Source organism: Silene latifolia, unplaced genomic scaffold, assembly GCF_048544455.1.
Source record: "Silene latifolia isolate original U9 population unplaced genomic scaffold, ASM4854445v1 scaffold_336, whole genome shotgun sequence".
NCBI classification, from domain to species: domain Eukaryota; kingdom Viridiplantae; phylum Streptophyta; class Magnoliopsida; order Caryophyllales; family Caryophyllaceae; genus Silene; species Silene latifolia.
Window position 1 is genome coordinate 107352 of NW_027413267.1, and position 22202 is coordinate 129553.

Genomic DNA, 22202 nt, shown 5'->3' on the forward strand with positions numbered 1-22202 from the left:
TACAAAGGAAATGAACTTGTTTTTGGATTTTCAAATTTTTCAAATTTTTTGATTTTTTCGAAACTTTTTGATTTTTTTGGGTTTTTGAATAAAAGTTAAGTTAGAATTCCCTATCCCCACACTAATATGGGCATTGTCCTCAATGGCCAAAATGATGGGAAATTATGCAAGCATGATGCATAAATTCTACACTAAATGCAAGCTACACTAATCTACACTACATGATGCATGGGTTTTTGTTTATGACGGAGAGCGTAATTTAGATTACCTCCCGTTGCGTATGCATGTACTTCCCCAAACCGAGATAGACATTATTTCTAATGTCCTAAAGTTGGGGGTAGTTCATGCACACAAGATGCAATGCATGAAACTAAATTTGTCATTTTAGATTTTCAAAAGTGGGAACAATGAAATAAGAACACCTCAATGGGGCCGAGGTGTTAGTCCCCATGTTGCTAGGACTCTCCAACTATGATCAAGATAGAAATAAATAAAACAAAGAAAGAAGTAGACAAACCTCAAGAGGGTAGGAGCCTCCAAAGCTTGCTAGTCTTCCACCATATCATCATTGTCATCATCTTCCTCAATAGACGTGGACTCATCACCACTCCCCTCTTCACTTCCTTGCTCACTTCCTTCATCACTTTCTTCATCATCTTTATTAGCCTCTTATTCTTCATTTACCTCTTTAACAATGCCCTCATCATCAACAACCTCATCACCGATAACCTCATCATCACCCGGTCTTTCACCCCTAGATGCACTTGGAAAGAAGACTTCCTTATCCGCCCAAGTAGGCAAAGGACATGAAGGATCAAGTAGTCCTTGCCTAGCTAATGAAGGAGGGGTGGATATTGGGCCAAGTATGCATCTTCCCGATCCTTATAAGCTTGTTTGTGCATCTCTTGCATAAGTAGAGTCATGTAGTCATTGCCCACTTCAACACCTTCGGGTTTGAACTCTTGATATTTGAATGGATAGGGTGGTGTGACAATGGAGGAGGAGGGCATTTCAATTTCACCCCTTTATTGACGGATGGTGTATTCGGCTTCCTTTGAGAGGGGAAGAAGGTAGTTTGTTCTATGAACACTCAAGCGGCATATGTTGGAAGGCAAAGTAAAAGATCTAGCATCATTGGTGAGCCACCCATATTTGGTGTCAAGAGGATTATTCTTGACCCACTTGTACTTGTTAATCGTGGCATCCATGTCAATGAGATGACCCCCTCTTTTTGCCACATACTTGCTATCCTTGTTGAAATTCGGATCAAAGTACTTGGCCAAGAGAGTAACTAGACCTCCATTTACGATAAAAGCGGTGCCTTCCTTTCCACAATCAACATTGAGGCATCTTTCCACCAAAAGCCTTAGAGCATTGTAAGGCTTGGTGAATTCCCTTCCAATATTTAAGGCCGACTCAAGTAGAACACAATCGAGCTTGGTAAAGTGGTTAGTGTCTTTTCTTGCAATTATAGTATTCCCGATGACCTTGTGCCACACTCTAATGCCCGGATGGTGGACTAATAGAGCGCGACAAGCATGAAAGTTCTCAAATTTCTTCCCGGAAATCGCCTCCCAAAGAGGAACGGGGTCATATTTTTCGGGCTTCTTATAATAACGAGGTGTATCACTAAGACCTAATGCTTTACTCAAAACATCAAAGGTGATGCGCCTATTCACATTGGCAAGGCGAAACTCGATGTATTCTCTAGTCTCTACCTTAGTCACTTTCAATGAACTCAAGAATTCCAAGGTAAGGGAGGGGTATGTCAATTCTCTTGTAGCAAACAATTTTCCCAACCCCATGGCTTCAAAGAAGGCTTTTGTTTGTTCAAGGACACCCAATTTGTTCAAGGCATCTTCACATATGAATTTGGTGGGTAGAATGGATTTCTTAGCATACTTGGCAAATGTATCCCTATGGGAGTTAGAATTGAAAATTACCTCCGGATGGTTTGATAATTGAGCAATTTCCAGAGTTGTTGATGTTGTTGCTTCCAAGGGAGGGTTTTGTTGTTGTTGAACTTCCAAGTTTGCACTAGCAACCACCATAGCCATTGAAGCTTTCTTTGCTTGAAGGCAATGTTGCCTTTTTGAGAGTGCCTTTGCCTTAAGTGCCTTTGTTGATCCTTTTGTTCTTGCCATTGATGATTATACCAAGAAAAGATTGAAAATCTTCAATTTTCAATTATACCCAAATCGATTTTAAGATGAAAGGATTTGCCTTTGTATTTCAAAAATCGACTCAAAGGTTGAAGATTTTGGTGCTTGGATTGATTATTGTTGGAAAAGGAGTGATTAATTGTTGTTGAAAGGAAGTTTGGATTTGATTTTGTTGAATTTGGTTGAGGAAATATTGTTTTTGTGATGGAGAGGATGAGGGTTTTGGGGTTTTTGGGATTTTTGGTAGTGTTTTGAATGTATGAATGAAGGAATGAATATGGGAGGGGTATTTAAAAACACCCGAAAATTTCGAACTGTAGGGGGAAGACGAGCGTTTTTCCTTCGGGACGCTCGGATTCTTCAACGATCCCAAATTTTCAATTTTTCGATTCAATTGACGGACGGATTCTGCAAAAGATGCCGGATTCCCTAAAAGACGAGCGGATTCCCCTTAAGGACGCTCGGATTCCTCCTAGTCTACCCGGATTCAGTTCCATCCGTGCACTTGCATATCCCATGTCATTTTCATTCTTCAAATCCCGTGTTCTTCATTGTAGGGGCACTACTAAGGCATGAATAGCCTAGGCAATTGCTATCCCCACACTAAGCTAAAGCACTACACATAAATTAAATCATTAGTCCCTCCCTCACTTCTCTCAAAAATGATAATTATCTTGATCAAAGCATAAAAAATCCAAAAATGACAAAAAAATGCAATGTAAGAATTAAATTGTGAGTTAGGGAGTTAGAAATATTTACAAATGGTGGTTTGGAGAGGACTCCACCAAACTCTCATCCTTAGTGAGATGTTATGGGGGCATGTCCATGGTGTTGTTGATGTTTCTCAACACCTTGAAGAAGTAGTCAAAAGCTTGTTCATTGTCATGATAAAGATCTTCAATAGACCTTTGCCCTTGTTATCCTTCATGTTTGTCTTTATCGATAGCATTACCAATGTAGGGATTGAAAATCCCTTCAAACTCATCGTCCCAAAGACCATAAACTTCATCTACTTGGTCACTAAAGATCTCTTGAGTTGATAGAGACAACTCTCCCACTTTCTTGTCTTGGTCAATGAGGCCATCCTCTTCATTGCTTGACTTTGTTGAGCTTTTCAAGCTCTCTTTGTTACAATTCACTTGCTCTTTGAATGGAGCATCATCAACTTTATTCTTCCATTGGAATTCCGACTTCTTCCTATCATCCTTCCGGCTATAATGATCAACCATAAAACATGGTTCATGCAAACGGGGAGCTCTCATGGTCTTGTCAAGATTGAAAGTTATGCTCTCATCTCCCACTTTTAGAGTGAGCTCTCCATGCTTCACATAAATCACCGCACCCGTGGTGTGCAAGAAAGGTCTACCTATAATGATTGGAATATTAGAGTCTTCTTCCATGTCAACAATGAAAAAGTCCACCGGGATGAAACATTTCCCAACTCTTACGGAAACATCTTCCCATATCCCTAATGGTGTCTTCGTCGATCTATCGGCCATTTGGAGTGTGATATTGGTGCATTTAAGCTCTCTCATCCCTAACCTTTTACTCACCGAGTACGACATAACACTCACACTAGCCCCTAGATCACATAAGGCTTTGTTGATTGTGGTGTCGCCAATGGTACACGGTATTGAGAAGATTCCCGGATCTTTAAGTTTTGGAGGTGAACTCCCTTGAATTATTGCACTACTCACCTTAGTGAAGGCGATAGTCTCAAGCTCCCGGATCGACTTCTTGTTCGTGAGGATGTCTTTCATGTATTTTGCATAGGCCGGCACGTGATTGATTAATTCCGTAAAAGGAATCGAGACTTCCAAATTCTTCACAATCTCCATAAATTTCCCAAGTTGGTCATCAAATTTGGGCTTGGCTTGACGACTTGGAAAAGGAAGTCTAATCACAATGGACTCCTTCTCCTTGGCCTTGTCTTCATTTTTCATTGAAATTTCTTCTTTTGACGGTTCTCCATCCTTGGAGTTTTGCACAACTTCTTCTTTGTCACTAGCTTCCACAACTTCATCCTCAACTTGCTGTTGGAATATGTGTCCAGATCGAGGAAACCACTCTCGATATGATCACTTGCAAGTATGACCTGAAAGACACCTTGCATTGAGTGGGAGATAGTAATAGGACAAGAGAATTGGTGGCCTTACACTTGTCGAGGACAGATGGGAGATTGTTGGAATATGTGTCCTCCGACAATAATGCGATCACAACTGTCGATCATGATGATCACATGTTTAAGTCTCATTTTAAGAATATATATTTGGGAAGTAATATTTCACTGTCAACTGGTCCACACATATCGGTAATGATTGGCTGACTAGAGTTTGACATTACTGTCGTGCGACGGTGGTGATCAGTTGATCCCCTTAGGTCATACCTAAAGGGTAACACTCTTAATTGATTATTTAATTGATCGTATGACGATACGGGTTAATTAAATTACTTAAAATTGACGGACGATTTTGGAAGTAATATTTACGTATCTCATTATAATTTGATTAAATAAGATACGGTCTAAGTAATCGAATTGTTTTATTGCTTAGATGAAATTATTGTTTAAAGGAAACAATTGCATTTGAATGAATAATTTATTATAAATACAAGATGTTGTGATTTATAATCGGTAAATTATTTTGGTACAAGTAATTATGAATTACTAAGTCAATTTCGTACATGACGTATTTTATTAATGCGTTGATTTTTAATACGTTAAAAATACATGACAATTTTACATGACTTGTGACATGTGACAAATTGACAAATTGACAAAGAAAAAATGGAATCCATTTTATCTTAAATGGACCGAAATAGTGGGTATATTACGCTAAATATTGTGTTGATTAATTAAGTGAAAAACATAATCATTTTACCTAATTACTAGCCATGCAAACCTAGTTGTTTTTTGTGAAGGGCACCTTGATCATGCATTGGCCAAAGCCACCCCACCCTACCCGGTTTTCCTAGTGAAAGAGACCAAAGGGTTTTCTCAATTATTCACCTTATATACTACATGAAAAGTTAGTGTATTATTCATTCATTCTATCATCTAAAAATATAGAGTTTTAGAGAGATAAATATCACTTCTTCTTCTCCCCTCTCCCTTCTCTTAACCGAAATTAAGAGACCAAAAACAATATTTTGGGTCAATTTTATTCAAAATTAATATTGTTCTAGTATCAATAATATTAATTTTATTAAGAGGTTATCTTGGGTATTATTCCTTGGGAGGGATTCTATACTTGAATCCTTTGTTCATCCATATTAGGAGAGCTCAAGAACAAGTGAGTAGGAGAACTCACTTGTGCCCAATAATCCGAAATTTCCAATGTAAGAATGATGATTTCTTCACTATATTTACTTATGTTTGCATGCATAAGATCTAATTAATTTTATGACTAAATTAAATGGAACATATAAGAATATGTCGAGTATTATGAGATATAGATTCCTAACAAGTGGTATCAGAGCCTTAGGTTGTTTGCATGCAAATCAGTTATAGTTTTTCCGAGTTATACGATTAACATATAAAACTTATAAATTTGTGTTTATTATGATATATCACGAAATCAATTATTCATGTTAAATTTTCTGATCCTAAAATGTATTTAGGATATTTTGGTTAATTTATGGATTTTTATTGTTCATTTTATATAATAATAGCATTAAAAATGTGATTTTATGATAAAAATGTCATTTTTGGACTAAAATTAGCTAAACTTCGATTTTTCAAGTGGTTTTTGGATATGTTTTCACATATATTATTTTTAGATGGCCTGTAAATTTTCATAGTTTTATGAGTTCTTATGCTCGAAATATGGATTTTTCATGATAAAATCGAATTTAAATGATAAAATAGGTTAATATGATAAATATTTCGAATCTGGTCATAGAAATTTAGTATGTAGTCACATGAAATTTTACAAGATGTGTGTAAAATAATAGGCTATAATGAAGTCTTTATGCATGATTTATGAATTTTTGATGAAAAATAGCATAAATAGTGACTTTAATTAGTGAATAATTGCTAATACATACTTCATGACTAAGGAAAAACGTCACATATTGCATTTTATTACCTATTTCAGATCTAAAATTGAAAAGTTAATAAATATAATTTTTCTCATATTTTTATGATAATATTTGATAAATCCGATAAACCGCAATAATGTTTTTTCCCGATAAATTTCGAAATTTTAACCTAAGTTTTTTGAACATTATGAGTGTCATGGTTTTTTTCCAGAATGTTCATGAGTTTAAATTTCAAATTTCAAATTTATTTGAAATTTTTATGATTTATTTGGAGTTTATGGCTTTTTATTGTAATTTTGAGTCCATTAATGAACAATTTTAAGAAATATAAGTTAATTATTGTCAATATGTTAGTGGAGACTAATTTTGAGTCCTAAGTTGGTTAGGGTAATTAACTTGTGCATAAATATGATTTTATGTAATTTATTGTGATTTTAAAAGGTTGAATCACGCAAATCCGTAAAAACCGTTTAATATACGATATTGGCTCCTTAAAGGCGATTTAGCATAAAATTGAGCATGTTCATACATATTATAATGCTGCATTTTATTTATGATTGTCATAATTTTATTTTATGTAATTTTTGAATTATGTAATTTTTACTTAGTATGGCCTTAGTTTTTAATTGGTATTACCCGAAATGTATGGGAATATCGATACGGTTGTAATTTAATGTGATCTCGTATCACCGTTTTATAATTTAATAGATTTATTTTATTTTAATTACAAATGTATAATAGGAAATTATGTAATTTGTTATGTAATTTATTTATTCCGGAGTTCCTTGAAGACGGTGCCACTCAAGAAGGCGATCCATTAAAGACGGTGTTACCTCGAGATGCGTGCCAAAACCGAAGTTCAAGGGACCAATGGAGTTGGTTTCCGAATTTGTAATAGTTTATTAGATTTACTATTTTAGGAAGGCCATACTAGAATTTTTTTTTTTGCTTTGCATTTTATTTATATGTTGCATGCATCGCTAAATCGCCATAACTAAAATATGCATTATCATTTTTATCGAGTATATCGACCGTGTCAATTACAATTATCGTAGTTACCGCTTTAGTTCACTTAAAACGTGATAGATAATAAATTGACATGACATCTCGCTAAAAATAAACAATTGAGACATAGCCTTACCAAAAAGTAGAAACCATGAAAATCTATTTCGTGAGGGAGTGCACTCGGCCACCCCGGGGTACAAACCTTGTTACGTAGGGAAGTGGGTGATAAATGTCTATCCACCGAATTCATGTTGATGAGGGTTTCATCGACTACCCGGTGCCCAAGTTAATGTGAATTTGGATCATGGACACATTTATTTGAAATTTGGATTGACCTCAACGGAAGTATTCGTGACCGTAGTCGCATGTGTTCCGGGCTATAGATAAATATTAGAGTAATTTTATCGACCGAGAGTTCTAAAAGTAGAATCGATTAAAGAGTTAGTCCACCGAGTTATATTGATAAGGGTTTCATCGGCTACCCCGTGCCCAAGTTAATATGAATTTGGATCTCGGAATCATTTATCAAGTTGGGTAGAGGTCACTAGATAAATGCAATAAAACTTGTTTAAATTATTTTTAACGAGTGTTATTATTTTGAAAACGACATATGTTTTATTCCTACTATTTTGTTTTGTAGACCACTCTTATTTCTCATAACCAATGGCCTCTCCTAACACCAACGCCACACCTCTCACTAATACTTCATGGCTCCGATCCTTCATGGATCGTTGTAAACTTGAAAAGAATGGGTCAAATTTCTCCGATTGGGATGCCCAACTCAAATTAGCCGCCCAAGGTGACGACAAGCTTCGTTACCTCACCGAGGCCTCTCCACCCGATCCTAATGCTAGGTCGAGTGCCGCTACTAGGGAAGCATATGAGGCTTACCACAAGGAGTCCGCCGCAATGAAGACTGTGTTGATCTTTGCGATGGAGGCGGATCTCCAAAGGAGAGCCTTTAAAATGGGCACCGCTAATGAAATTTATTCCAAGCTTGTGACAATGTTTTCACAAACTCCGAGGATCGTACAATATGAGGCGGCCGCGGCATTCTTTGATCTCGACTTTAAGGAGGGCCAAAAGGTTAGCCCTCACGTGCTCAAATTGATGGAGCTAGTCAAGACTTTGAAGATTCAAAAAGTTAAAATCCCCAAAGAGCTCATTGTAGATAGGATTCTACACTCCTTATCCAAAGTCAAGGCATATGTTCAATTCCGGGTGAATTTTAACATGCAAGACAAGGACGTGTCTCTTGAAGAGTTGCACAAGTTACTTGTGCAAGCCGAAAGAGACATGGGGTTAAATGTTAACCCCACGAGGATGTTAACATAAGCACCAAGAGCAAGGGGAAGTTCAAAAGAATGGGAAGAAGGGTAAGCAAGCTCCCACTTTCACCAAGGCTAAGACTTTTGAAGCTAGCACTTCCAAGATCAAGAAGGGTCCTCTTGATAAATGCCATTATTGTAATGGTGTTGGACATTGGAAAAGAAATTGTTCCAAGTATCTTGGTGACATCAAAGCTGGAAAGATCACTCCAGTAGGTAAATGACTATCCTTTCTTTTATGTTTCTAATTCAACTATGGTATTTTGATACAAAGTTGTGATAATGTATCCCTTTTGTTGTAAATAGGGCCTCCGCCAAGCAAGGACAAGGGAAAGGAAAAGCAAGCTTGAGAAAATCATCAAGAAGCTAGGAGTAGCTTCCATGAAGCTTGGCTTTTTATTGTCTTATTTTAATTTATGTTTCGGATTTTTAGAACCTTTTGATTTCCGTTTTCGACATGGAAATGTTTGATCCTTTCTAAACAATTGTTGTATTTTGGATTATGGTGGCTTGGTTTGCAACCTAAGTCACCCGTTTTATCGTATTTTTCTTGTTCTAAAAATTCGTCTATATATGCGTGCACATAGAAACATATGATCATCCACTTAAAGTGATCTATTAGACAACTATAATGATGAGATTCATTATATGTCCACAAGCTTAAGGCTTGTGTATGATCAATTATAAAATGATGATTGAGTTGATGAACTCTATTAAAGGAATGTCTATCACCAAGTACACTTATCAAATCTAAAACTATTAGTCAATCTATGAGATAGTCCTCCTTATACTTCAAAAATCATTATTTGTGTCTCATAAGCTATCTTTGAATCTCTAGTGTATTTATTCTAAAGATAGAGTGGGAGAAAAATGAAGACAAAAATGAAGACACAAAGAACACAAAGCAAATTTGTATACTTGTGTATATGAGATCTACGCAAGAAAGAATGATTTGTATACCTATATGTATATAAGTGTACACGAATAGATGAGATCTATGGTCTCGAATAGATGAAATCTACATCACAAAAGAGACCAAGTGAAGTAATCAAAAGAATATGTTCTCAAGATTACTACACGAGGAGACCAAAAGAAAGTTTTGGAAGAAGAATGAATCATGTAAAGTCTTAACAAGAGATTTGGCTAGTTTATGAGCGACTTTTTGACCAATAGTTTCAATATTGATATTTACTTAAGAGCCAATAAAACAAAGTTGCATCCTCAAAAATAAATGTGATTTATGACTAAAAGTTGCAAAGATTGATATGCCGATATCTACAAAAGCTAAATTCATTGTTAACCATGCTAGTGTCATTACTTAACCTCATTATGAAAATGAAATGGTTAAACCTCCTTCCAGAAAAGGGTATTTTGAGAAGGACGTATATTAAATGAAATTCACATTTAAATAATGACATTGCTACGCATCATTATAAAATGAATGAGTTAGAGATTAAAATCTCTTTCCATAAGTTTAAGATTGAAACCTTTTCAAAATAGGTATTTTGAAAGGATATCTTCAGGAACATATATGGTTTTATCTTAATAACTTGGCAAAGCAAAATATATTTCAATACTTGAAATATTTCGATTGAGTAGTCAATTGTGAAACATGTGGGATTAAGTGGGAGTTGGAAATTGTCATGTGAAGACATGGAATTTAGTGGGAGCAATCATCTTGTAAAAATTTATAACTCATTACTCATTGAGAATGACGAGCTAATACTATCTTTCACAAAGAAGTATTTGAGTTTTCAATTATGGATGAAAATGGACTATGATGAATCCAATCACATCATGAGATGTTGGATAGGTATTGAGATATACATATCGAATCAACGAAAAACGTAGGTTATTCATGTCAATGAAAATGGAATTGCCATTAGCAGTCATGGTCGTTCATTGAACCTAAGAATGGTTGATCACATGATTATTAGTTACTAATGTTTCCGCCATTAGAATAATCATTCACATGTCCAATAATGAATCATATGCATAAGAGCATGATGAATCATTGACAAGCCATAGAAGAATCGTCATGAATTCTCGAGGAGAACTAATGAGCGATTCCGGTGATGGGCGAGAACACTCTGTTATGTGCCAAGAGGTTGCACATATTGAAGTTCGATCACACGAAAGGATTTATGAAAATCCTAAGCTATTCAAGCTAAAAGGAGAAATAAGAAGCTTTGAAAAATACTTAGTTGATGTAAGAAGTTACTCAAAACTGATATTTTCTAATATACTAGGACTTATGAAGAAGTGCTAGGCTAATCATCTTGACAAGTGTTGCAAGACTCTACAAAACGTATACCTAGTGCATTGTGAGTTGGTAGAACACTTGACCCGATTACAAGTTATATCATCCACCACAATTCGTTGGTTATGTGATAAACAACAAGAAAGTTCTTTCAAGATAAAGAACCCAAACCTAGGTTGGGAACCTATATGTGTACTTGGTAAGGTTCATGCTATGAAAGATAACATGAATATAAAAGAAAATGCAATATAAGAAGTTTGAACACATGGACACTTGGTATGTTAAACTTTTATTGCAATCAACTAGTGTTTACACACTTTCGATATACATCGCAAGGTTGTAATATGGTATTGACTACCCGAATGTGATGTCGACATTTGTCGTTTGAGTTTTTATTAACTCACCTTATACTTTGTTACATCCAAACGGGTTGTAGAGACAATTGAACCCCGTTAAAGTGAAACACGATTAGCATTGTATTCGCCATAGTTACTTGTATGAGGTGACGTCTCGAAGTGACTAGAGTGTGATGCGATTGATGGCAAGTTCAAGTGCCATGGAGTCATGTGGGATGACTAGTCGATCACATAGGCAAACCGTTAGGAACACTTTGTCGGGCCTAATGACCGCTTATAGAGTTCTGGTAAATTTATATAGCCTGGTCGTGGCGAGAGCTACTATAGTATTCTAATGAGTCGATTCTTTTGACTAAAGACTGCCATTTAGCCTAAGATGGCACAATTTGATTAACTTTGATTTGTGTTACTACAACCTTCGTAAATGGGGTCAAATGGGCATATTTTGGGTTATGATGGCTATGGCTAGTCGAAGGAAATGAGTGCGATAGGAATTGTCCACCCTAGTCGGGGTTATAAAATATCTCGGGGACACTCGAGGAGTAATGAATGGAAATGCGTGGCCACTCTCGAAAGATCTATGGTAGATAAATTCGGTCAATCAGTTATTCTCCAGATCGAGGAAACCACTCTCGATATGATCACTTGCGGCGACCTGAAAGACACCTTGCATTGAGTGGGAGATAGTAATAGGACAAGAGAATTGGGGACCACACTTATCGGGGACAAGTGGGAGATTGTTGGAATATGTGTCCTCAGACAATAATGCGATCACAATTGTCGATCATGATGATCACATGTTTAAGTCTCATTTTAAGAATATATTTGGGAAGTAATATTTTACTGTCAATTGGTCCACACATATCGGTAATGATTGGTTGACTAGAGTTTGACATTATCGTCAGATGCGGCGGTGGTGATCAGATTGATCCCCTTAGGTCATACCTAAAGGGTAACACTCTTAATTGATTATTTAATTGATCGTATGACGATACGGGTTAATTAAATTACTTAAAATTGATGGACGATTTTGAAGTAAATTTACGTGTCTCATTGTAATTTGATTAAATAAGATACGGTCTAAGTAATCGAATTGTTTTATTGCTTAGATGAAATTATTGTTTAAAGGAAACAATTGCATTTGAATGAATAATTTATTATAAATACAAGATGTTGTGATTTATAATCGGTAAATTATTTTGGTACAAGTAATTATGAATTACTAAGTCAATTTTGTACATGACGTATTTTATTAATGCGTTGATTTTTAATACGTTAAAAATACATGACAATTTTACATGACTTGTGACATGTGACAAATTGACAAATTGAGAAAGAAAAAATGGAATTCATTTTATCTTAAATGGACCGAAATAGTGGGTATATTAGGCTAAATATTGTGTTGATTAATTAAGTGGAAAACATAATCATTTTACCTAATTACTAGCCATGCAAACCTAGTTGTTTTTGTGAAGGGCACCTTGATCATGCATTGGCCAAAGCCACCCCACCCTACCCGGTTTTCCTAGTGAAAGAGACCAAAGGGTTTTTCAATTATTCACTTATATACTACATGAAAAGTTAGTGTATTATTCATTCATTCTATCATCTAAAAATATAGAGTTTTAGAGAGATAAATATCACTTCTTCTTCTCCCCTCTCCCTTCTCTTAACCGAAATTAAGAGACCAAAAACAATATTTTGGGTCAATTTTATTCAAAATTAATATTGTTCTAGTATCAATAATATTAATTTTATTAAGAGGTTATTTTGGGTATTATTCCTTGGGAGGGATTCTATACTTGAATCCTTTGTTAATCCATATTAAGAGAGCTCAAGAACAAGTGAGTAGGAGAACTCACTTGTGCCCAATAATCCGAAATTTCCAATGTAAGAATGATGATTTCTTCACTATATTTACTTATGTTTGCATGCATAAGATCTAATTAATTTTATGACTAAATTAAATGGAACAGATAAGATTATGTCGAGTATTATGAGATATAGATTCCTAACACTTGCTTCTTCGGTGCTTCATACCTTGTACCACTTCTCAAGTGAATGGCACTAACCGTTTCATGTCTTGGGGGATTACTTTGAGGTGGTAATTGCCCCTTTTGTCTTTGTGAGCTTGAAGATGCTAGTTGAGTCAATTGGGTTTCCAACATTTTGGTGTGAGCTAAGATGTTGTTGATGGTGATTTCCTTTGCTTGACTATCCTTTTGCATTTGAGGGAAGAACTCTTGTTGATTCTTTTGCATTTGGAGGACCACTTTTTGAACATCAAAACCTTGGTCATTTTGTTGATTGTATGGAGTTTGATTTTGGTAACCTTGGATTTGGTTGTAAAAGGGTCTTTGATTTTGGTTTCTCATGGGAGGTGGAGTGTATGTTGGTTGAGAGTTTTGAACATTTTGGCTTTTGTATGAGAGATTTGGATGGAATTCGGTGTTCTCATTGTAATAGTTGGAATAAGGGGTACCACTCTTGTATGCTTGAAAAGCATTCACTTGTTCATTTGTTCCCCTACATTCACTTTGGTCATGTCCCAAAGTTCCACAATTCTCACATATCCCACTTGGGATTGATGAAGATGCCGTCATGGCATTAACATGATGCTTTGGTGATTTTGAGGCTTCTTCAAGTCTAGCCATAGCTTTTTCAAACTTCAAATTGATGGTATCAATGTGAGCACTAAGTTGAGCACCCAATTGAGTAATAGAGTCCACTTCATGCTTTCCTCCTCTAGTAGCCTTGCTAAGTCCATGGTGAGGACATGAGCGACAAATTCCCTTGAATCGCTCCCAAGCTTCATACAAATATTCTTCATCTCTTTGCTTAAAGCCCGTAATTTGAGCTCTTAGCATGTTAGTCTTTTCCGGTGTATAGAACTTTTTGTAGAAAGCTAGAGCCAATTTCTTCCAAGAATCAATTCCGAGAGTAGCTTTATCAAGGCCTTTCCAACCATTGTTTCAGGGTGCCAATTAGAGAAAAAGGAAATAGGACCCATCAATTTTGTCTTGAGTTACACGGTTTGAGATATCGCATCACAATAGTCACAAAAAGTCTCCATGTGAGAGTGAGGGTTTTCACTAGGCATCCCCCCAAATTGGCTTCTTTCGACTAATTGGATAAATGCGGATTTGGCAATGAAATTTCCGGTCAAGTGTTGTGGTGTGGGAGTACCATTGGGTAGGTTCTCCTCGGTTGTGCAGGAATGTGATGAAAATTTAGGCATTGTGGGTTGATTTTGTGTTGGGTTTTGTGTTGAGTTCTCTCACCTTCTCTTGCAAAAGGGTTGATGAACTCAATAGTGTTTGGTTGAATATCTACAACCTCACCAATACCTCTCAAAGCTCTCTAGCAAGTCTTTATTGGTTGTCAAAGTCCTTTCAATTTCGTGATCAAAGGGAAACAAGTTACCTTGTGATCTTCTAGACATGCAACATATCAAACAACTTGAAAACAATTAGAACAAACCTTGAGGAGTTTTACTTCCCCAAGGCAAAGAAAGACACAACTAATTACAATACAAGAAAATCTAAATCAAGTTAACACCGTCCAAGAAGCAGGCGCCATTTTGGTCGAACTCTCGAGGAGGTTTAGTTTAAATTGTACTTGTCGTCAGGAGCACCTAGACCAAAACACAATTTATAACTTCACAAACAACTCTACAATTAGTAAAGAGGCAAGTAAAAGTCGGATCCCAAGGGACGGGAATTGAGATGAGATTTTCTATTGCAACTAGTGGTGTCTAATGGTGTCACAATTTGGGGTTTGAAGTAGAAGATCACTAAACTAAATAGCAATAAAAGTAAACAAGCAAGATGAATTGAAAGGGATGTAAACAATTGATAAAAGGCACTAGGGTGTCATGGGGTCATAGGGGATTGATGGGAATTGATCATACAAACATATTCTCAAATTATAAGCAAGCCATTATTGTTGTGATGGATCGAGTTGGTTTATATCTTACAATCCTAGGAATGTTTAGGTCCCGGAGCCGAATCGATTAGATTGTACAACACCTACAAGTCGACTTAATCTTCCCTACTCAACTATATGCATGGTCTAATGAGACTCGAGTTGGTTTATGTCTTACAAGTCTCATTGAAAAGATAGGTGATGGGTAAAAAATGCAAGGATTCATAGGCTCGCATTTCATCAAACATAACATGTGCATAAGTTGAGATCACAACAAGCAAGCAAATAAACTATGAAAACATATTAATTTAGGCATGAATCATCTCCCATGTTGGTTTCCCCTAATTACCCATTAACCCTAGCTAAGGAAACTACTCACTCATTATCATATTGAACATGCTAGCAAGGTTGTCAATCATACCAACAAAGTGAAACATGATGAATAAATGAAAATGATTAACAATAATTAAAAAGGGATTAGAGAATTATACCTACTAATGATTCCAATAATAAAGCAAAGAATAATAGAAGTACTTGATGATAGATTGAAAGGTTGTCAATCTCCCAATAATAACCTAAATAATCTTGATTACCCAAAACAAAGGATGAACAAGAGAGAGATTAAGGAAACGAAACTTGTATTAAAACTTGATTAAATGTTGATTACAAGATTAAAGAGATTTGATTGATATTAACTACACTAAAGATTGCTAAGAAGAACATGCTCTTTAATTAGCCTAATAGGGTATTTATAGTGGGGATTAGTTACATAGATTAGGGTTTACTAAGGGCTTAAATGACGATTAAGTCCTTGAGAAATCGGTCTCTGGGAGACTCCGGTCTCCTTTTCGCCCGTCTTATAAAAATAGCGCATCCTTCCTTGAAGCTTGTAAAAAGACAAAAAGGTGTTAGAGAATCCAGAGGCGTCCAGGGCAGGGCGGGGCGGATTTGGGTGGTTCTCGACGGGCGCCCGGATGGGGGAAGACGGGCGGATTTGGGGTATTTTGGACGGGCATCCACAGGGGGAAGACGCTCGGATTGCCCCTCTTGGACGGGCGTCTTCTGGACAATCCGCTCGGATTGTCTTACAGCTTCTTTCCTTCTTCTTTTCTTCCTTTTTCTTCATAAAATCCTTGAGGATTTCCTCGGAGATGCAAGGATCTTTTCTCATCATTGCCCATCTACTATAGTATGTACAAAGGCCTTCTAATCTTGTCTTCTCTTTGATGCTTGGTCATTGAATTCAATCAATTTAGCTTCATTTTGCCATGAAAATGCAAGGTTTGCACTCCTTTCGTACCAAGGACACAAAACCTCAAAGAATATGCAAAACAAAGGATTAAAGACAATAAATGACCCAAATATGCACTAAAAAGCATGGGAACAAGGCTAATTCGGGGACTAAATATGCTCTAATTATGGTCACATCAGAGCTCGAGTTGCACTTTTGCTTGCCAATTGGGCAATTTGACTCTCCAATATTTTTGTAGAAGTCTCTCTAGCTAGAGACTCCTTTTGTAGCAAACCCGACAAGTTCTGAACCATGTTTTTCAATTCGGAAATATCGGGCTTTGAAATTTTCTTCTTGAGGCACATATAGGGAGGCTTTTGATATTTGCTTTGCTTATGAGGGCACATAACTCTGCTCTTCTTTGTGGACCGGATTAAGGACATTTTGGTTAGTCCACCTCAAATTGGGGTGAACATTAGAAGGATCGGGATAAGTACCCGTCGCGCCTATAATGTTGAAAGACAACATATGTTTCATTCGAATGCACAAAACTCCGAAACATGTCCCTCTCCTCCACATCTTTTGCATGTAAAGGGGATCAGAAACGCATTAACTTTATATATCCCTTCTTTTTGAGATCCCCAAAATCTATCTTGTCGAATATCATGATGAGGCTTCTATTGCAGCTACAGCAGAGATTCACTGATCTTCTCCGATTTCCTCTGAATTCCCATGCTCGGCTTTATGGGTGGCCAGGTCATCTATGATTTTCCACCCCTTTGTCTCACCGCTATTTTCTTGAAATCTCCCATTGTTGCCGCATCTAGAATAGCTCTCGATCATCATACAGACCATTATAGAATTGGTTGCCCCAGAAACCATTTCTCAAACCCATGGTGCGGAATGGTTCGCACTAGTCTCTTAAAACGGACCCATGCCTCATGAAAATCTTCATCAGGACCTGTTTAAAGCTCGTGATCCGAGCTCTAATCGCATTGGTCTTCGAGGCAGAAATATTTCTTGTAGAATGCTAGGGCCATCGAATTGCAATCAGTAATCCCGTTAGCGGCTCGATCCGGATCTCAGTACCATTCCTTGCTGACATCACGGCGAGAATATGAACATCGTCTCCTTCACTGGTCTGGGTCACACTCGTGGTGGGGTATGGAGCAATGAGAGTCAATGAATGTCTCCATATGTTTAGCCATATCTTCATTTGCAGCTCCCCCAAATTGGTTTCTCTCAACCAAGTTAATGTAAGATCAGTTTGGTTCAAATTTCCTTCCAGTCATTTTGGCAATGTGATGTGACCATAATTAGCGCATATTTAGTCCCCCGAATTAGCCTTGTTCCCATGCTTTTTAGTGCATATTTGGGTCATTTATTGTCTTTAGTTCTTTGTTTTGCATATTCTTTGAAGTTTTGTGGCCTTGGTAGGAAAGGAGTGCAAACCTTGCATTTTCATGGCAAAATGAGACTAAATTGATTGAATTCAATGACCAAGCATCAGGAGAGACAAGATTAGAAGGCCTTTGTACATATTTTAGGAGATGAGCAATGTTGAGAAAAGATCCTTGCATCCCCAAGGAAATCCCCAAGGATTTTACGAAGAAAAGGGAAGAAAAAGAAGAAGAAACAAGGCGAGGAAGCGTCCGTGCGGATTGTCGAATCCGCCCGGTCCAAGATTTCGACAATCCGTGCGTCTTCCTTCAAAGACGCCCGGCAGAGCTCCGAGAAGGCGTGCGTCTTCTCCCAAAGACGCCGGGCAGGCTCACAAATCCGCCCGTCCAGTGCCTAAGACGCTTGATTCCAGTCCAAAGACAAATTCGTTTCTTCAAGCTTCAAAGAAAGAAGCCCTTCCTTCAAAAAATACCGACGTCTCCCCGCTCAAATCTCAAAAGTGTAATTACTAGTTTAGCCCTTAGTTAACCCTAATGCATCCACCTAATTTCCACTATAAATACCCCATTAGTCTAATTAGAAGAGCATGTTCTTCTTATCAATTCTTAGAGTAGTTAATATCAATCAAATCTCTCTTTAGTTTTGTAATCAACAATTAATCAAGTTTTAATACAAGTTTTATTTCCTTAATCTCTCTTTTGTTCATCCTTTATTTTGGGTAATTGAAGATTATTTGGGTTATTATGGGAGATTGACAACCTCTCAATCAAGCATCAAGTACTTCTTTTATTCTTTGCTTTATTATTGGAATCATTAGTAGGTATAATTCTCTTAATCCCTTTTTAATTATTGTTAATTACTTTCATTTGTTCATCATGTTTCATATTGTTGGTATGATTGACAACCTTGCTAGCATGATCAACATGATAATGAGTGAGTAGTGACCTAGCTAGGGTTAATGGGTAATTAGGGAAAACCAACATGGGGAATGATTCATGCTTAAATTAATATGCTTTCATGGTTTATTTGCTTGCTTGTTTTGATCTCAACTCATGCACATATTATGTTTGATGAAATGCGAGCCTATGAATCCTTGCATTTTTTACCCATCACCTATCTTTTCAATGAGACTTGTAAGACATAAACCAACTCGAGTCTCATTAGACCATGCATGTTGTTGAGTAGGGAAGATTAATCGACTTGTAGGTGTTGTACAATCTAATTGATTCGGCTCCGGGACCCAAACTTTCCTAGGATTGTAAAATATAACCCAACTCAATCCATCACAACAATAATCGCTTGCTTATAATTTGAGAACATGTTTGTATGATCAATTCCCATGATTCCCCTATGACCCCATGATACCCTAGTGCATTTTATCAATTGTTTACAACCCTTTCAATTCATCTTGCTTATTTACTTTCATTGCTATCTAGTTAGTGACCTTCTACATCAACCCAAATTGTGACACCCCTAAGACACCGCTAGTTTCAATAGAAATCTCATCTCAATTCCCGTCCCTTGGGATCCGACCTTTACTTGCCTCTTTACTAATTGTAGAGTTGTTTGTGAAGTTATAAATTGTGTTTTGGTCTATGTGCTTCCAAAGACAATTGTTAAAAAATAGAATATAGCTCAGAATACTGACCAAAAATGGTGCCGTTTAGGACGGTGTTAGCTTGATTTATATTTTCTTATATTGTTATTAGTTGTGTCTTTCTTTGCCTTGAGGAAGTAAAACTCCTCAAGGTTTGTTCTAATTGTTTTCGAGTTGTTTGATATTTTGCATGTCTAGAAGGTCACAAGGTGATTTGTTACCTTTTGATCGTGAAATTGAAAGAACTTTGTTAACCAATAGAAGACTTGCTAAGAGAAATTTGAGAGGTTTTAGTGAGGTTGTAGATATTCAACCAACTATTGAGTTCATCAACCCTTTTGCAAGAGAAGGTGAGGAGAACCCAACACAAAATACCATACAAAATCAACCCACAATGCCTAAGTTTTCATCACATTCCGCACTCCACCGAGGAGAACCTACCCAATGGTACTCCACACCACAACATTTGACCGGAAATTTTATTGCAAAACCGCCTTTAACCAATTAGTCGAAAGGAGCCAATTTGGGGGATGCCTAGTGAAGACCCTCATTCTCATATGGAAACCTTTGTGACTATTGTGATGCGATTTCTCAAACCGGTGTAACTCAAGACCAAATTCGATGGGTCTTATTTTCTTTTCTCTAATTGGCACAATGAAACAATGGTTGAAGGGCCTTGATAAGGCCACTCGGAATTGATTCTTGGAAGAAGTTGGCTCTAGCTTTCTACAAAAATTCTACCCACCGGAAAAGACTAACATGCTAAGAGCCCAAATTACGGGTTTTAAGCAAAGGGATGAAGAATCTTTGTATGAAGCTTGGGAGCGGTTCATGGGAATTTGTCGCTCATGTCCTCACCATGGACTTAGCGAGTGGTTCTTGGTACAACAATTTTGGAACAGTTTATATGAAGATTCAAGGAACATTCTCAACATGGGATCAAATGGAATGCTCACCGAAGTTGATGACAATCAAACTTAGAACAAAATTGAGGAAATGGCGGTCCATAACTCACAATATAGTAGACCTGCATAAGGCTACTTTAGAGGAGGAAAGCATGAAGTGGACTCCATTACTCAATTTGGTGCTCAACTTAGTGCTCACATTGACACAATCAATTTGAAGTTTGAAAAAGCTATGGCTAGACTTGAAGAAGCCTCAAAATCACCAAAGCATCATGTTAATGCCAAGACGGCATCTTCATCAATCCCAAGTGGGATATGTGAGAATTGTGGAACTTTGGGACATGACCAAAGTGAATGTAGGGGAACAAATGAACAAGTGAATGCTTTCCAAGCATACAAGAGTGGTACCCCTTATTCACTACTTTATTACAATGAAAACACCAAATTCCATCCAAATCTCTCATACAAAAGCCAAAATGTTCAAAACCCTCAAACAACATACACCCCACCTCCCATGAGAAACCAAAATCAAAGACCCTTTTACAACCAAAACCAAGGTTACCAAAATCAAAATCCATACAATCAACAAAATGACCAAGGTTTTAATGTTCAAAAAGCGGTCCTCCAAATGCAAAAGAATCAACAAGAATTTTTCACTCAAATGCAAAAAGATAGTCAAGCAAAGGAAACCACCATCAACAACATTCTAGCTCACACCAAAATGTTGGAAACCCAATTGACTTAACTAGCATCTTCAAACTCACAAAGACAAAAGGGGCAATTACCACCTCAAAGTAATCCCCCAAGACATGAAACGGTTAGTGCCATTCACTTGAGAAGTGGTACAAGGTATGAAGCACCGAAGAAGCAAGTTGAGGATGAAGTTGTGGAAGCTAGTGATAAGGAAGAAATTGTGCAAAACCCCAAAGATAGAGAATCATCAAAAGAAGAAATTTCAAAGAAAAATGAAGACAAGGTCAAGGAGAAGGAGCCCATTGTGATTAGACTTCCTTTTCCAAGTCGCCAAGCCAAGCCCAAATTTGATGACCAACTTGGAAAGTTTGCGAAATCGTGAAGAATTTGGAAGTCTCAATTCCTTTCACTAATTAATCAATCACGTGCCGCCATGCGAAATACATGAAAGACATCCTCACAAAGAAGAAGTCAACTGAAGTTTGAGACTATCGCCTTCACTAAGGTGAGTAGTGCAATACTTCAAGGAGTTCACCTCCGAAACTAAAAAGATCCGGAAGCTTCTCATCACTGTATGCCATTGGCGACACCACGATCAACAAAGCCTTATGTGATCTAGGGGCTAGTGAGGAGTGTTATGCACGTCCTGGTGAGTAAAAGGTTGGGGATGGGAGAGCTTAAATGCACCAATATCACACTCCAAATGGCCGATAGATCGACGAAGACACCATTAGGGGTATGGGAAGATGTTCCATCATTTAATTGGGAAGTTTTTCATCCGGTGGACTTTGTCATTGTTGATATGGAGGAAGACTCCAACATTCCAATCATTCTAGGAAGACCTTTCTTACACACTGCGGGTGCAAAGTAATTGATGTGAAACATGGTGAGCTCACTCTAGAAGTGGGAGATGAGAGTATAACTTTCAACCTTGACAAGACTATGAGAGCTCCTTGTTTACATGAACCGTGTTTTATGATCGATCATTATAGTCGGAAGGATGAAAAGGAAGAAGTGAACTCAATGGAAGAAGAAAATTGAAGATGCTCCATTCAAAGAGCGAGTGAATTGTGACAAAGAGAGCTTGCAAAGCTCACCAAAGTCAAGCAATGAAGAAGATGGCCTTATTGGCCAAGAAAAGGAAATGGGAGAGTTGTCTCCACCAAATCAAGAGATTTTCAATGATCAACTTAATGAAGTTTGTGGTCTTTGGGACGACGAATTTGAAGGGATTTTTAATCCCTACATTGGTAATGTCATCGATCAAGACCGACAACAAGGGTCAAGGTCTATTGAAGACCT

The 22202-nt window shown here is 37.1% G+C and overlaps 2 non-coding genes across 2 annotated transcripts; one reads left to right on the forward strand and one right to left on the reverse strand.

Annotated features, from left to right (window-relative positions):
- The first annotated feature begins 13909 nt into the window (after positions 1 to 13909).
- Positions 13910 to 14016, forward strand: LOC141639322 (small nucleolar RNA R71). Its single transcript, XR_012542470.1, has one exon. It is a non-coding gene; the product is annotated as a small nucleolar RNA R71 (small nucleolar RNA).
- A 6045-nt stretch (positions 14017 to 20061) lies between these two features.
- On the reverse strand, positions 20062 to 20168 carry LOC141639323 (small nucleolar RNA R71). The gene has a single exon (XR_012542471.1). It is a non-coding gene; the product is annotated as a small nucleolar RNA R71 (small nucleolar RNA).
- Positions 20169 to 22202: the final 2034 nt, after the last annotated feature.